Raw genomic sequence first — 18,225 nt, forward strand, 5'->3', positions numbered from 1 at the left:
GGAATTTTAGTGTTGCAGAACTTTCTGTAAATTATGCAAATCTTAATCTTTTGTACATATGAATGGGTGCTTCTTGAGTTCACCTTGAAGCTCCCTCAAACCCTATGAATAATAGCATTTTATTTTGGAAAATGAATGAGAGTGTGCAAATCTAGTGTTAATGTTATAAAAAAAAACTATGCATTAATTAGAATCAGATCAATTTTACATCCTGACATGTGTCTGCGTGAAGTCCTGGTCAGCTGAACTGTGGGAAAAAAGGATGCTCTGGAATTGATCCCTGTGATTCCATTATAATTGGAGATCGCCCTTGTCATCTGTTATCTGCAACTCTGCAACCACTTCTCTACTGTGACAGCTGCCTTCTTGTAAGGCTCTACAAAGAGCGGGAGGTAGAGGGAGGCTCAAGGCTGGCAGGAGGGACTGACTCCTCCCGGTTTGCTGCTTTGCTTTCTGCCCCTGTCAGTTGTACCAAGCAATGCTTCTTTATTCCAATAGCAGCAGTTCCTTCCCTATCAGCATATTAATTCAGTTTGCAGTTTTTTCCAGCACTTGCGGTACCAGCTATTTGTGCTTACTGAGAGAAACCAGCACTAGGAGGCCAGTAACTCCTTCTCAGAGATCTGCACCCCAGCCCAGTGAGGCCCCTCCTCCAAGGGCCCCTCTTCAAAACACAGACACCATCCAGAACAATATTTGGCTAAATATTTGGGTACACTGTGGCCCAGCCAAGTCGACACATAAAATTAACTATCACACGATCTCTCAACTTATAATGAGAAAACATAGTTTCCTATGATTCACACAGAATCGTGAAAGCTGCTTCATTCTTAACATTTTTTTCATTCACTTACCTATCCATCTATCCATTCTTGGCTACTGAGCAGCAGCCCCTCCTCAGTGGTCTGAGTTTAGCTTCCTTGAAGAGTTTACATTTTAATAATTCTCTTATCTTCTCCTTGTTCCCTTTCTCTTGGTGGTGGAAGCTGTTTCCTGCAGCTGCTTCCTCCTTGATACTTTAATGTCCTCTTACTGCCTTTTCATATTTTTAGTTAACATTGTACCTAGTTTAAAAATCCTCTATATTAAGGACTCTCAGTTAAAATTAATTACTTGTGTGGTTTCTTTCTCCTGACTGGATTCTGACTTAAAGTTTTACTCATCTGGCAGAAATAACCTGGCTTTAGGACTCAGAATATCCACTATCAATACTTAAGTGGGAAAAGGCAAGAACCTGTATGTCGTATGGGGAGGACACCCACAGGGAAGTATGGAATCACTGAAAGAGAGGAAAATGAGAACAATTTGGTGAATATTTTGATATCTTCATTAAGATGGGGCCCAATCAGTGATACTGCCATGAACTCTTCCCTTCCTACTGCTAGGACTTAATGTTTGGTAGTCCCCACCTTAACACGTGAGGAAATAGTGTCCTTTTCCCTTTGACCTTGAAGAAAATTGGGCCACCCAAGTGAATTAGGCCTAGCTCATCTTCAATCCATTTCCACTTTTTCTTGCTCTACTCACTTTTCCACTCACACACAGATGCCCAATCCTCTCATGCTTTTCTCATCCTGCCTCCTATCTTTATGTGCTTTCAACTGGCTGTTGGATTGGAGACCACAAAAGCAATTCATTCACGAGTCAGAAGTACCTGCTAATAATATAAATATCATACTAATCCTTTCAGTATTATGTGTAATCTAAAATGGGAAAAGCCTTTATTGGAAGATATATATTTTAACAGTTGAATCTGAGCATAAATAATAAGTATATGATCAAATGGAGCAAATGTTTTAGATAGGAGTTTGAGGAAAGAGTCTTCTTGCCATTTGAAGTCAGATAAAGTTCTGAATGTAGCAAGTATTTAACACATACTATGCAAAAGCATAGGAAAATTTATCTCCTTATTTACCATAATAAATGGTCTAAGCTCCAAGACATCAGAATTGCTAGGAGAACAGATTTCTGGACTCAACCCTTTAGAGATCAATACAGTGGTTCTTGCAATCTGCAGATTTAATTAATATTTCAAATGATTCTAATTTAGGTAGTTCATGAATTATAGGAGGATAATTATGAAATGAAGACAGAAGAGGGGGACAGACTTTGAAATCAGGAATAGGTTGGGATGAAACTGTTCTTCAGATGTATATTTCTGATCTGAGAGTTTTGCAAAGTGTTCAATGATAATTGTGCCTCTATCAATTTCTCTTCAAATTTCTAATAGCTTTTAAGATATATAAATATAAACATGTATATGTATGCATGTGTATATCTGTTGGTGCATAAAGGGTTATATCTATTGTTTGTCAGAACAGTCTCAAATATTTTAATAATTCCTTTCCTTTTAATAAGATCTAAATGAATCTGTTAATTCTACCAAACTAATGAATCACTGAGATGTTTGTATATTCGTTTATTAGCATTATTTTCAACATTTTAACATTGACATCTCAATCATATTGAAAACGGAGGGAATTTTACCATGGACATTTAAATATGTATCACCCAGACTCCACTATTAACAGTTTACTCTCTTTGTTTCATCAGTTTTTCTCTACTTCAGCTGAGTAGCTGGAACCACAGACGTGCACCTCTATGCCTGTCTAAATTTTTAATTTTTATTTCTATAGAGATGGGATCTTGCTATGTTTCACAGATTTATTGCAAACTCCTGGCCTCAAGCGATTCTCCCACCTCAACTTCCCAAAGTCCTGGGATTACAAGCGTGAGCCACTACAGCTGGCATAAAGTTCTGAATGTAAGAAGCATTTAATATATACTTATCCTGGATAATGATCAAGGACTAGAATATAAAATCATCGTATTGTCTTCTCATTGCAAGTGGGGAGTGTCACCTCACTCTGCATACTGCGTGCATTCATCTAAAGTCTATCCTGAGTTTTCCCTAACTTTCACAGAAATCACTGAATAGGGACTTCTTAACAACCAGCTTGCAAATCTGGCATTAAACAACCTAACTTCCTGCTTTGAATATCATCCACCACACAAATATTGAATAAATCCAGTTGAAGGAGCAAAAAAGGTTCATGACTTCTTATCTGGATATAGAATATTACCAATTGTGCACCTGCCAAGAAAGATGAAAATCTTTGTCCCAAAGATTGTCAGTTAAGGTCAAAAAGCTAGTGACTTCAGGTCATACACATTTTATTTTCTCCTCTTGAGATACAGTGTTCTATTTATTGTATTGTATTGTCAAGAAAGGTGATTGAGTTTAAAGAATCCAAGAGCCCCTGTAATAGGAGAGAATGATCTTACAGTCTAGGGGTTGGCACTAGACTACACACTAGACTATACTAGACAGTGTACAGCTATAGAACAAGGTAAACAAGCAGGGGCCAGGGGCCTAGCTGAACAATGAGTTTTAACAACTAGGGTGGTAAGCAAGCAAAAGAACAAAATGAAGGACAATTCATGTGCAGAAAAATGTGTGTGGTTGCAAGGTATGGGATGAAGTTGATATCAGAATCCAGAGTACCTAACCATACTTGAAGGTATAGGAAAGTCTAATGCCAAATAGACTGGTCAAAATAGGTGACAAGGAGTTCTAGTTTGGTAGGACCATAGGAAGTTTCAGAGTCTGACAGTAAAAATGTTCAGGATGACCATTTCAAAATTTAGGCCTACCAAAAAGACATACGTAGAAATTAAGGAACAATAATAACAATAACAACAACAAAAAACAAGTCTAAAACCGGAATACCATAGCATAATACTGGTGCTAGGACTACAAACAAGTGTCATACAAATATGGTCTTAATTGATTATCACAAGAAACTTATAAGATTGGTATTCTCATAGTACCCATTTTGCAAGTTAGGAAATGGTGATTTACTTAAGTAATTTGGCCACAATTAAACTTGGTGGCACAGCATAAATTTGCCTAGATCTGCTCAATACTAAAGACCACATGTTTAACCACTGTGCTATAGTGCTCATTCCCAAAAGCACAACTAGGGTATGACTATATAATTACCAGGACAATTTTCAGCTACCCTCTGCTAATCATGAAGGTTGTCTTTTCAGGTGTGGGCAGTGGAATGTGATACAGCAGCAACTAGAGTTGCTGCTGATTTTCCAATTGCTGTCAGTGGCAAGTGTTTCTAGAACCCACTAATATTGGGGAAGGCCCAACAATGTCTACAAAAGCACAGTCAGAATTAATGAAGTTGTATTTATAAAATAAACCCTCTTTTAATTCAGAAAAACTGAAAATAGAAAACTGCCAAATAATGAAAGATAACTGGCGAGACATAAGAGCATGCGCTTATTCTATTGATCTAGCATCTCGAGATTGATAGGAAGTTGTTTCCAGACATTTACATAACGGAATATCACCAGAAAATAATAGCAAATCTTTAAAAAGTAGTTTTGAAGTGAACAAAATGGTACAGCCTGGTATTACAAGATAACTAGGTTTAAGTTTCTGACATTGATTTTCTGAAGGAGAGAGCCACTTGAAGACACTTTGAGAGTGCTTTGTGTGGAAGTTTTAGAAGAGAAATTTAGTCATCTCCCCAGAAAAAAAAGTCTTAGGCTTTTAGTCAGAAATGTCATTGTTAACAGACTTGATGCAACTTGACCAGCCTGACATGTGCAGTAGCTTATGGTATCTCTACACAGAGTTTGTAATCCCACAAAGGAATCCAGAGTCCCTTAATCCATTATTCCAGACCTGCCACCAAGGAACATGTATTGCTCCACGTTGGTCAGACTCTGGAGCCACATTCTAACATGTTCTTCAGATGACTGGAGGGAGCAAATAAAGACTGAAAACTCTTTGGCCTAATAATCTGATATTCGTGATTTTTAAAAAATTGTGTTTTTGTTTTTAGATACAGGGTCTCACTCTGTTACCTAGGCTGGAGTGCAATGGTATGATCACATTTCTGACATATGAATGAAAATAGACAGTCTAAGATTCTTCCAATGAAGCATTCCTCGAAGTAGTAGAGAGCCGATGTATAACCTAAGACTTTTGGGAAGAAGCATGAAAAACCACTAAAACAATTTTTATGTACTCTGATGTTTTGTTTCAAGATACATATGCTGTTTTATCATTCTACTCCATCATGTATCTGAATTTGTTTATTCTAATGTTAGTATTTTATTTGTTGTTTCATTTTTTTAAAGTCAGTATTTTAGAATATTTAACATTTTAGAAAATAAATTATGTGTGTCTTTTTGACTGACATATTACACATTATAGTCCCCCAGGACTACATGTACCTGAGTGTGGAGCAAGAACTAAGGTTCTCTTCTTGATTGTTGAAAATAGGACAGAAATTTGAGTTTGATCCTTTGTTCAGCTAGGGTTCAGTAATCCCCACAAAATCTACGGCCATAAATGGAATTCTTAACCCTAACCAGTTGATGTGCAAACAATGTTGACTTAATTGCTAGGGAAGAAAAGTGAACAAACGTGGATAGATGAATGCAAATCCTGTTCTACCAGAAAAAGAAACTTCATTTCACATAATCCTCTTCAGAACAGAGCAGACAACTTTTACAATTTTATACACTTAATCTGTAATTAAAGTACCTTGTTCATAGCTGACAGCAGTTGATCACTGATTGCTGATGATTGATTATTGGTGATGGATCAGCAGCATTACTCTCTGTGATGGTTAATACTGAGTGTCAACTTGATTGGATTGCAGGATGCAAAGGATTGATTGTGGGTGTGTCTGTGAGGGTGTTGCCAAAGAGATGAACATTTTAGTCAGTGGTCTCAGAAAGGCAGACCCACTCTTAATCTAAGTGGGCACCATCTAATCAGCCCCAGTGTGACTAGAATATAAAGCAGGCAGAAAAATGTGAAAAGACAAGATTGGCCTAGCCCCAGCCTGTGTCTTTGTCCTGTGCTGGATGCTTCCTGCCCTCAAACATTGGACTCCAAGTTCTTCAGTTTTGGGACTCGAACTGGCTCTCCTTTCTCCTCAGCTTGCAGGTGGCCTATTAATAAACTCCCCTTTATATACATATATGACTCCCCTTTATATGCATATATATGTATATAAAACTTCCCTTTGTATACATATATACATATATAAAACTCCCCTTTATAAGTATATGTATGTGTGTATATATATTCCTATTAGTTCTGTCCTGCTAGAGAACCCTGACTAATACACTCTCTCATTTACCATTTAAAAAAAATTGTAATATTTCACCTTGATTCCTTCTGTTCTGCTAGATTTATATCGCCCATTTAAATAATTTTTATCTTTCAAGGATCAATTCAAGTCCCACATTTTCAAGTAAACATCTAAGTGAGAGTTCTAAAGTTTGTCTAATATTTTCAAAAATAAAAAGCGGCGGGGCGCGGTGGCTCACGCTTGTAATCCCTGCACTTTGGGAGGCCGAGGTGGGCGGATCATGAGGTCAGGAGATCGAGACCAGCCTGGCTAACATGGTGAAACCCCATCTCTACTAAAAATACAAAAAATTAGCTGGTCGTGGTGGCAGGGGCCTGTAGTCCCAGCTATACTAGGGAGGCTGAGGCAGGAGAACGGCATGAACCCGGGAGGCGGAGCTTGCAGTGAGCCGAGATCGCGCCACAGCACTCCAGCCAGGGCGACAGAGCGAGACTCCGCCTCAAAATAAATAAATAAATAAATAAATAAATAAATAAATAAATAATTTAAAAATAAAAAGCATTTTAGAAAAACAAACTCCATCTCAAGTTGGGTGGTGATAACCTCGTCAGTGTTACAAATAAAGTGTTACTGGCACACAATGGAGGGAAAACCAGGTAAAAGAATCTGGAAAGGCTTCAATCATGGGTTGGTCTTTGAGATGCTATCCTAGAATGATAGGTCGAATGAAAATTTGTGGTAAACATTAAGAACGCGGGGTGAGGAGAAGAAAAGAGCAAAGGCAAAACAGAGCGATAGAAACCAAACAATAACAACAAAAACCCATCAAGATATTTGGTCCAATAAAGTGAGAGAGAAAACCATCTTTTTTTTTTTTTTTCTTCTTTTTTAAGACAGCGTCTCACTCTGTCATCCAGGCTGGAGTGCAGTGACGTGATCTCGGCTCACTGCAACCTTGGCCTGCCGGTTTCAAGTGCTTCTCCTGCCTCAGCCTCCTGAGTAGCTGGGATTACAGGTGCGTGCCACCACACCTGGCTAATTTTTGTATTTTTAGTAGAGATGGGGTTTCACCATGTTGATCAGACTGATCTCGAACTCCTGACCTCATGATCTGCCTGCTAGGGCTCCCAAAGTGCTGGGATTACAGGCGTGAGCCACCATGTCCAGCTGGAAACCATCATTTTTTGATCATATGGAATTCAGTTAATTTTTAAAACAGAACTGATTGGTATTGGTAGGTGATAGTGATATAGTTTGCAGACTCTTGTGACAAAAATACTGATATTCAGAAAGAATAAGGGATGTATATGTCATATCTCAATAAGAAGTTTTTACAAATTGTAAAACTAAAATATTGACATATGTTCATTTTATACTTTATTATGTATCTCTTATATCTCAAGGGTTTCTAATCAGAACACTGGGAAGATCTTTTCTGGCCCAGGAATTCAGCTGGTTAACAGCAATTCTCAATAATCCCATGCTTACTCCACAAAGTCTTCATTTTCTTCTGGGCAGGAAATTGACATAGAGGGCTGGTCATGGACCTCTTAAAATTTCATCAGCAATCATAACTAAAAAGGTAGCTATCCACAAAAGTTCATGCTACGTTTTTTTCCTGGCCATATGGTTGGACTGCTTTTTTTGAGTTTGCAGTGACTTTGTGGGTAAATTCTGGCCCAAGTGCTCAAGTGGTATTTACAAACAGCCACACTATTGAACAAACCATATATTGAAGACACCAGAGCTTCCATCAAGGTCCCCAACTGACTTAGTGAACAGAGATATCTCCTGATTTGAGACACATACCGTGGACAGTTAAATGAGTAAGAAATCAACTTCTCTATTTTTTAAGCCAGTGAATTGTTTTAAGTCTCTTATTATCACATATTAGGCTTTAACCAATAAAACGATCCTACTTGAAAGAAGACAAAGACATTGTTTTTTGTTTTTTGTTTTTTTTTCCCAAAATTTACACTGGACTAACCAAGGAGAAGAGGCAAATTGAGGTGCTCTCCTAAATAAATGTATCTACATAATTTTCAGGTTAAGTATTAGGTAGATATAAATTATTTATCTATAAGTTTCAATTTCTCCCACTTTAACTTGGTATGTAGGCACCATCTCACCTACAAGGTGAGACATTCAGTAAAGATAGCATGACATAGAATAATCTCACAGAAAGGGATTGAGAATATGGAAAGTGACTTAAAGTTGTTTTACTCCTATTATGCACTTAATTTGACATAATCTCTTCAAATATACCTAGCTGGAAAATTTTTAGTTACTGTTTACTCTCCACTGGTAATAATGAAATAGTTCTTCAGTGATCACCAAAGGCTTACCGTTAAGAAGTACTTGTATAATACATTTTCCTGGTCTACTGGTGAATTTCCTTTTGGAAAGTTATATCACATGATGTTATAGACATTATTTTAAGAAATATTATTCTTAGAGTTATACTTAAGGAGACTTTTTTCCCTGAAATATAGAATCATCACCCTCCCTCCCAGCAGGCAGAAAGTTTTCATTAATAAATCTATTATGAGAATCATGACAGAATAGATGTATTAAAATAAGTATGTTAATTTCCTACCACTTTGGCTTGCATTGTAAGTGAGATCTCCCTTTCTTTTATCTTTAAAATGTGCTGAGGTGAGGTTATCTCTCTTTGACCTTTCTTAAAAACTTTTCCATTTAAAAAATCAGTTTAAAATTTTTTTTTTTATAAAACAGACATGCCTTTCTAATTATTCTGATCTATTTTCCTGTCATTTTCCCTATTGAGAGCTAATCCCTAATTAGAAGTGAAAAAGTCAGTTAGTGATACTGTGCCTCCTCCCTGGTTTCCTGTGATCTCCTTTTGTAGGTTCCTGGACATGTTTCTGAACCTGGTCCTGACAGTGTGAAAGAATGATAATTGGAATATTTAGATGATACCACATTTGAGTTGTCCAGGAGCCCATGATGCCTGTGCATCAGGCAAGATCTGTATCAGAAAAGGATAGGTATTTAAAGGAGAGTTTTAAAAGGTGCTATTTACAACAGTATGGCCAAAATTTAAAATGGCAGCCACAACAAGACAGTGCAGTTTCCCGGAGCTACCCTAAACAGAATGGCCACTTCTAAGTCTGAAGAGCAAGGAGAGCAGGCAGTTAATAAAACATGGGACTAAAACATAGAAGCTGTACATAAAAGGGCCCCTGATAGGGGTTGTGACTTTTGGTAGAAAAACATTGCCAACTCACTCTAGCCTGTCAAGGAAGGAACTGAGGAAAAATACTCTGAACTCACTTTCAACCCAACCTCCAATCTCCTACCAGTACCTCCCACTGGACCAACCCCAACATGGAGTGAAAGGGTGAAGGAATCCATTAATGAAGCCCTCATTATCAGACCCCAGGACATACACAGAGCAGGTTGGAGGAGTGTGGAGCTGTAGAAGTGTAGACCACTCTAGAGAAATAGATAGGAGATGCTCAGCCTAGATAGCACAGAAACACAGCACTAGAAATACAAAGATGAATCTATGTATATGCAAAGAAATCTAAGACTAGGCACCAGAGAGAAATAACATCTGGAGAGCATACTCTATTTCAGCTGATGGCATTCTTGTTTAAGTGAACCCTCAAAGTGGCTTTGTGAAGTATTATTATCTCATTTAACATTATTTCAATAATTTAGCCAAGGTCACAATACCTATGTCACAATTTGAACCAAAGTTAACTGCTTTAAGGTCATTCTGCCTTGCAGATTTAAAGGAGTAAATCAGGCTCAGACAGAGCCAACAAGCTGACAGTAAAGACCAAAATGAACTATAAAAATGAAAAAAAACAAAAACAAAAACAAAGCTGCGTGTGGTGGTGCACACCTGTGGTGCCAGCAACTCAGGAAGCTAAGGCGTGAGGATTACTTGAGGCCAGGAGGTTGAGGTTGCAGTGAGCTGTGATTGTGCCATTGCACTCCAGCCTAGGTGACAAAGCAAGACCCTGTCTCCAAAAACAACACAAAACAAAAACAAAGCAAACAAAGGAAAAACAAAGACCAAAATGAAAACCAGAGAACAGCTTTGATTCTTTTTTTTTTTTTTTTTTTGATGGAGTCTCGCTCTGTCGCTCAGGCTGGAGTGCAGTGGTGAGATCTCGGCTCACTGCAGGATCCATCTCCTGGGTACACACCATTCTCCTGCCTCAGCCTCCAGAGTAGCTGGGACTACAGGCGCCCACCACCACGCCTGGCTAATTTTTTTGTATTTTTAGTAGAGACACGGTTTCACCATGTTAGCCAGGATGGTCTCAATCTCCCGACCTTGTGATCCGCCCACCTCAGCCTCCCAAAGTGCTAGGATTACAGGAGTGAACCACCGTGCCCAGTAGCTTTGATTCTTAGGACACACAGACTTGCGAGAGACTGCAAAAGTAGATAAGACAACAGAAATCTTTTAGTAAGAAAGTAATCAGCAACACTGAAAGGAAATTTCTTATTCACAGAAAACTCTCATTCTCAGGAGTACAGAGTCTAGACCACTATTTAGAAGACATTTTTATGGCCATAGGATGTCTCCTTGCTCCTTTCAAGTCTCCATATGTAAATGGTCAACTATTTTCTTCTATGCCTGATTAAAAGGATAGCTTGAGATTTACTATGCAAGAATGTTTCATTCTTTATAAGGGAAAAATCTCTACTTTCTACTTACAGTATCAAAATTTGCATTTATATTGCGAGTTACAGGAAAGTGTGTTGGAAGCACTACTATAAAAAATGAAAAGCATTGCTGCTTGCAATGAGGGTTTCCTAGACACTTCAACATTAGGATTGCAAAAGTAGCATTTCTAAAGTGGTGGGTGGTAAACACAGGACAAGAAAGACGTGCTAGGGCTATTTGAACCTATCATGATTTGGAGGCCTTTGGTTCTAAATTTAGCTATTAATGATACTGTAGTGTTAGAAATTTCAAGGTAGAATCGCAACTCCAGCTCCCAACTCATAGTGTATATTTAAAAAGTTACTTCCCTTCTTCAGGTCTCACTTTCTTAATTTGTAAAATAAATTATTTGAATTGTTATGATTCCTTATCATAGTTTCTTGACTGTGGCTAGGTTCACACAGTCAGGGATAAATACAAATAAAGGGATTTAATTATAGTGAGATTACCCCTTAACCCCCTCTGTAGCATCTGTATTTTTTTTTTTTTTTTTTTTTTTTTTTTTGAGATGGAGTCTCGCTCTGTCACCCAGGTTGGAGTGCAGTGGCTTGATCTTGGCTCACTGCAACCTCTGCCTCCCAGGTTCCAGTGATTCTCTTGCCTCAGCCTCCCAAGTACTGGAATTACAGGCATGTGCCACTACACCCAACTAATTTTTGTATTTTTAGTGGAAATGCGTTTTCACCATATTGGCCAGGCTGGCCTCGAATTCATGACCTCAAGTGATCCACCTGCCTTGGCCTCCCAAAGTGCTATGATTACAGGCAAGATGTACATATTTTTTAACAATTAAGCTTTTATGAAAATCATATCACGATTTACAGATTGAATTCAAATTCTAATACCTCTAAGTAGCCATTTTTCCTTACAGCATTTCTATAGGCATCCATCATTTTTTAGGTATAATTTATATACAGTAATATCCCCCCTTTTTATTGAGCAGTTTTGCAAGTTTTGACAAGTACATATTGTCATGCAACCACTGTTAAAATTAAGATATATATGAGATAAGGAAGTTTGTAGGTATAAGCACCTACATCAAAAAAGAAGAAAAACTTCAAAATAACAACCTAACAAGGCATCTTAAAGAACTAGAAAAGCAAGAGCAAACTAAACCCAAAACTAGTAGAAGAAAAGAAATAATAAAGATCAGAGAATAAATAAACGAAATTGAAACAAAGGAAACAATACAAAAGATCAGTGAAACAAAAAGTTGGTTTTCGAAAATATAAACAAAATTGGCACATCATTAGCCAGACTAACTAAAGAAAAAAGACAGAGGATCCAAATAACTACGATCAGAGATGAAGGAGGCATTACAACTGATACCACAGAAATTCAAAGGAGCATTTGTGGTTACTGTGAGCAACTATGTACCAATAAATTGGAAAAATCTAGAAGAATTGAATAAATTCCTAGACACATACAACCTACCAAGATTGAACTATGAAGAAATCCAAAATCTGAACAGAACAATAACAAGTAATGAGATTGTAGCAATAAAAAGTCTGCCAGTAAAGAAAAGCCCAGGACACTGCTGGAGTCTACCAAACACTTAAAGAAGAACTAACACAATTCTACCCAAAGTATTCTGAAAAATGGAGGAGGATGGAATACTTCCAAACTCATTCTGCAAGGACAGTATTATATTACTCTGACACCAAAATCAGACAATGACACATCAAAAAAACAAACAAACTACAGGCCAATATGACTGATGGATATTGATGCAAAATTTTTTCAACAAAATACAAGCAAACTGAATGCAGCAATACATTAGAAAGATAATTCACCATGACCTAGTGAGATTTATCCTAGAGATGCAAAGGTGGTTCCATATATGCAAATCAATGTGATATATCATATCAACAAAATGAAAAACAAAAATCATATGATCATTTCAATTGATACTGGATAGTTATTTGATAAAATTCAACATCCCTTCATGACAAACACCCTGAAAAAATGTGTATAGAGGATCATACCTCAACATAATAAAAGCCCTATATGGCAGACCTGCAGCTAGTATCATAGTGAATGGGGAAAAACTGAAATGGTTTTCCCTAAGATCTAAAACGTAACAATGATGCTTACTTTCACCACTGTTATTCAGCATAGTATTGGAAGTCTTAGATAAAGCAATCAGACAATAGAAGGAAATAAAGGACATCCAAATTAGAAAGGAAAAAGTCTAATTATCCTTGATTGCAGATAATATGATCTTATACTGGGAAAAAACTATAGATTCCACAAAAAAAAAAAGATATAAAATCAACATACATAAATAAGTGATATTTCTATATGCCAACAGAAGGCAATCTTAAAAAGAAATAAAGTTATCTCATTTACAATAGCCACAAATTAAATACCTAGGAATTTACCTAAACAAACTAGTGAAATATTTCTACAATGAAAATTATAAAACATTTATGAAATAAATTGAAGAGGAGACAAAACAATGAAAAGGTATTCCATGTTTATGGATTGGAAGAATCAATATTGTTAAAATATGCATACTTCCCAAAGCAATCTACAGATTAAGAGCAATCCCTATCAAAATATCAATGACATTCTTCACAGAATTAGAAAAAACAATTGTAAAACTTATATGGAATCACAAAAGACCCACAATAGCCAAAGTTACCCTAAGTAAAAAAGAACAAAATGGAAGAATCACATTACCTGAATTTAAATTATACTACAGAGCTACAGTAACCAAAAAAACTTGGTACTGGCATAAAAGTAGACATGTAGACCATTGGAACAAAATAGAGAACCCAGAAACAAATGCATACATCCACAGTGAACTCATTTTTGATGAAGGTGCCAAGAACAAACACTGAGGAAAGGACAGTCTCTTCAATAAATGATACTGGAAAAACTCGATATTTATTTGCAGAAGAATGAAACTAGACCCCTATCTCTCATCATATATAAAAACTCAAATCAAAATGGGTTAAATACTTAAATCTAAGACCTCCAACTACTAATTACTAAAAGAAAACATTGGAAAAACTCTCTAGAACACTGGTCTGGGCAGATTTATTGAGTCATACCCCACAAGCACAGGCAACCAAAGTAAAAATGACAAATGGAATAATGTCAAGTTAAAAAGCTTCTACACAGCAAGGGGAGCAAACAAAAAAGTGAAGAGACAACCTTTAGAATGCAAGAAGATATTTGCAAACTACTCATGTGACAATGGATTAATGACAAGACTATATAAGGAGCTCAAACAACTCTACTGGAAAAATTCTGATGATTCAATTAAAAAGTGGGCAAAATATCTGAATAGCCATTTCTCAAAAGAAAATACACAAAAGGCAAACAGACTTATGAAAAGGTGCTCAGCATCACTGATCATCAGTAAATGCAAATCAAAACTATAATGAGATCTCACTGCAGTTAAAATGGCTTTTATCCAAAAGATAGGTAACAACAAATGCTGGCAAGAATGTGGAGAAAAGAAAGTTCTCATACACTATTGATGGGAATATAAATTAGTACAATCACTATGGAGAACAGTTTGGAGGTTTCTCAAGCAATGACAAATAAAGCTACCATACAATCCAGCAATCCCACTGCTGGGAATATACTCCCCAAAAAGGAAATCAGTATATCAAAGAGATATATCCACTCCCACGTTAGTGACAGCCATATTAACAGTAGCCAAGATTTGCGAGCACCTAAGTGTTCATCAGCAGATGAATGAATAAAAAAAAATGTGGTATGTATACACAATAGAGTACTATTCAGCCATAAAAAATAATGAGACCCTGTCATTTGCAACATTGATGAAACTGGTGGTCATTACACTAAGTGAAATAAGCCAGGCACAGAACAAGAAATATCACATGTTCTTACTTCTTTGTGGGAACTAAAAATTATTAATAAAACAATTGAATTCATAGAGAATAGAAGAGTGTTTACCAGAAGCTGTGAAGGGTAGTGCGAGGGTTGTGGGGGATGGGAGTGAGGATGGTTAATGGGTTAAAAAAAATAGAAAGAATGAATAAGACCTAATACTTACTAGCACAACAGAGTGACTATAGTCAAAAATAATATAATTATGCATTTTAAGATACCTGAAGAAATATTATTGGATTGTTTGTAACACAAAGGATAAATGCTTGAGGTGATGGACACCCCATTTGCCCTAATGTGATTACTATGCATTGCATGCCTGTATCAAAATATCCCACGTAACCCATAAAGATATATACCTACTATGTACCCACAAAATTAAAAATATATATTTTTAATTTAATAAAAATATTTACAAGCTTCATCACTTACAAAAATTTCTTAGTGTCTCTCCCAAGTCAAAATCACTCTCTATTCTAGCCCTTGGAATTCACTGTTATGTTTTCTGTACTTACGGTTTTACATAGATTTCAGAATGCCATATAAATGAAATCACACAGTAGGTAGCCATTTGGGTCTGGTTTTCTCCACATTTGAGATTCATTCATATTACAAAATGCATCCATAGTTCATACCTGTTTTTTTTTTTTTTTTTCTGTCTACCTTAAAGATTTGGCTTTTCTTTGTTTTTCACTTATTTAAATACTATGTACCTGGTATAGATTCCTCTAGGTTTTATTCTGTTTAGTGCTCTCAGTTCTTATATCTGTGGCTGAAGTCTTAAGTTTTGAAAAACTTGCAGCCATTATCTCCTTATATGTGTATTCTGCCCTTTTTTTTCCCTCTCTGTTCTTCTTGTTGGATTCGAATTACAGGTACTAGAGGTGGTTTTGTATTGTCTCATGGCTTTTGGCTGCTCTGATTTGTTCCATCTCCCATTCATTTTTTTTTTTTTTTTTGGCATTGAGTTTCAGTTTTGGATAATTTTTATTGACAAAACTTCAAGTTCATTGATTTCTTCTTTAGCTCCATCAAAACTACTGATCAATCATGAAAAGCATTTTTTGTGTCTGACATTGTGGATGTTCTTCATTTCTGGTATTTCTACTTTATTTTTTTCCTTACAGTTTCTATCATGATGCTAAGTTCCCCAATTTTCCATACATATTATAAGACTTTTTCACTAGAGGCCTTAAGTATTAATCATAGTTATTGTAAATTCCTTCTAATAATTCTAATATGTGTGTTATACCCTCATTTTTTCATTAATGCAATTAATCTCCAAAAATTGAAACTTAAGACCCTTATTCTGACCAATTAAAGTCTATGAACATTGAGATTGTCTGGTGATCAAATTCAGCAATACAAGGCTAATCAAGAACAAGCACTTCTGTTTCCCATGAAGCAGGGCAAAGTCAGGAAAGATATACATGTTTGGCTGTTGTTTGCAGATAGATTGGGTTGGCACTGATTAAAACTACGGCTGATGAGAGAAATGACCTGAAACAAGAGTTCTTAAATAGGTAACTGTTGTGTTTGGTTATCCCTCTTGTTGAAGTCATGGGAGTTGACATATCCATTCTGATATAGGAATGGATCCTGATGTATTTTCCAAGGCATTGAAAAAAAAAGGGTTCTTTTTTTTATCTACCTAGTCTCTTTCAGTGCTTTAACAGTAAGGCTGAATACAAGGCATCTTTCTCGAATCCCTTCTATTTAGAGCAATGAATTTAGAGGAATCTCTACATCTCTCTTCCTCTTTTTTATACATGACTGATGACACTTGTGTGACTTGGGCCACTCTCATGTATGTACCCAAGGTTATCTACAATTTCAGAATTTAGTTCTCCCTTTCTCAATAAGAAAGCCAGGGATTGAGCTAAATGGCATAAATGTAACTGAATCCTCTTATTTCTATAAGATAAAATAATGTTACAAAACGTATTTAAAGAAAATCAACTGCAGAAGAGGGAGATGTTTTGCTCAATGAAGTAAAAGAAAGAAATTTATGTGTTAAATTATAAAAATTTGTTGAATCTTACACATATGAAGATATTATATCTGCATTCCTTGTCCTTGGAAAATGTGTTACTAAAACCATTCACTTGTGAGTGACAAATGGTACTTGTTATAGCATTCACATTTATAGATCATCATTTTGAATACTGGTGCCTATGTTCTCATTGAATATATTGTTCATGTTTTGTTTTGTTTTGTTTTCCTTCTCTTTCTTCTTCAATTTTCTATTCTCTTTTGGAGTATATCATTAGGTGCAAGGAATGTCTTAGTAAAATTTATACTTTCTGTTTTTACCCCCTCCCTCTGCAAGCTCTGATAAATAGTTGGCTTAGGAATAAGATGGCCACAAATTAATATATTGTGGTTTAGGAGTTATTTTTACTCTAAGGAGAATCCTATGTTCTCCTTAGCACCACCAGGGACTTGAAAATAATCAATTAAAAAAAATAAAGCAATACTTGAGGAAAGTGAATAAGATTTGGCACTATGCAAAAAAAGTAACAATGCTATCAATAGAATGTTAACACAATTAGAGTATATTATTCTAAATCTCAGTATACTTTCAGTGTTTTGTTTCCACCAGCTGAGTTGAATCTCCTATAAATAATTATGTTTTTGCTATATCTTACCTGAGTAAATAATATTTGGACACCATCAGAAAAGAACATGCATTCACCAGTATGGGAAAATCAATGTCAATTAGCCAGTTTGTTGGATTATATTATATAAATCAATAATCTATTTTAAAGTACTTGAAAAGGCAATTTCAAAGTGTTGAATTATATAAGCCAAAATTATATTTTGCATTTTATATTAGACATAGCATCTCTTCATAAATTATTATCCCTGGATCTTATAACAAACTCTGGGGTAGATGTTATTTTGAGTCCTCCCACCTCTGTTCACCATACTAAGGTTTGGGTTAGTAGACAGACCCCACCTCTGCCTGACCCAGACAGAGAGGGCAGCTGAAACATAATATTTTCAGAATGCAAGACTGGGAACTAGTTTTTCTGCTTTAGTCAAGTATCTATGTTCCTAGGATGACTCTAGGAAATTCAAATTGTTCACTAGATTACAGTTTTCTCTAATTCCTATGAGAAAATCGTAACCTATAATGACTAGAGTTCTGCCAAGATCCCAGCCTGAGACCAGAACACTAGGCTTTACACCTGGCACCATTACAGTCTTTGTTAAATTTGTTTCTCTAGGTACAATAAACCTGACCTCCATAAGCAGACTCTGCCCTCTCTCTTCTCTGGTTTCCAATGGGGTAATGTTTGCAGGGAAGCATCCAACCAAAGCTATGATGCCGGCTATGGGAAAGAAGGCCCAAAGAGGTTCAGGGAGTTCCTCAGGTTATACGATAAGGAATAAAAGATACAAAAATGGTAGCCAGGTCTTCTCACTCCAAATGCAAGTTCCAGTGAAGCCTTTGTAACATTCTAGTATTGATTTTACCATAGTTAAATACATTAGACATAAAGTATATATACATAAATAAAGTAATTG

This window comes from Rhinopithecus roxellana, chromosome 17 (genome assembly GCF_007565055.1).
Source record: "Rhinopithecus roxellana isolate Shanxi Qingling chromosome 17, ASM756505v1, whole genome shotgun sequence".
Lineage (NCBI taxonomy): Eukaryota > Metazoa > Chordata > Mammalia > Primates > Cercopithecidae > Rhinopithecus > Rhinopithecus roxellana.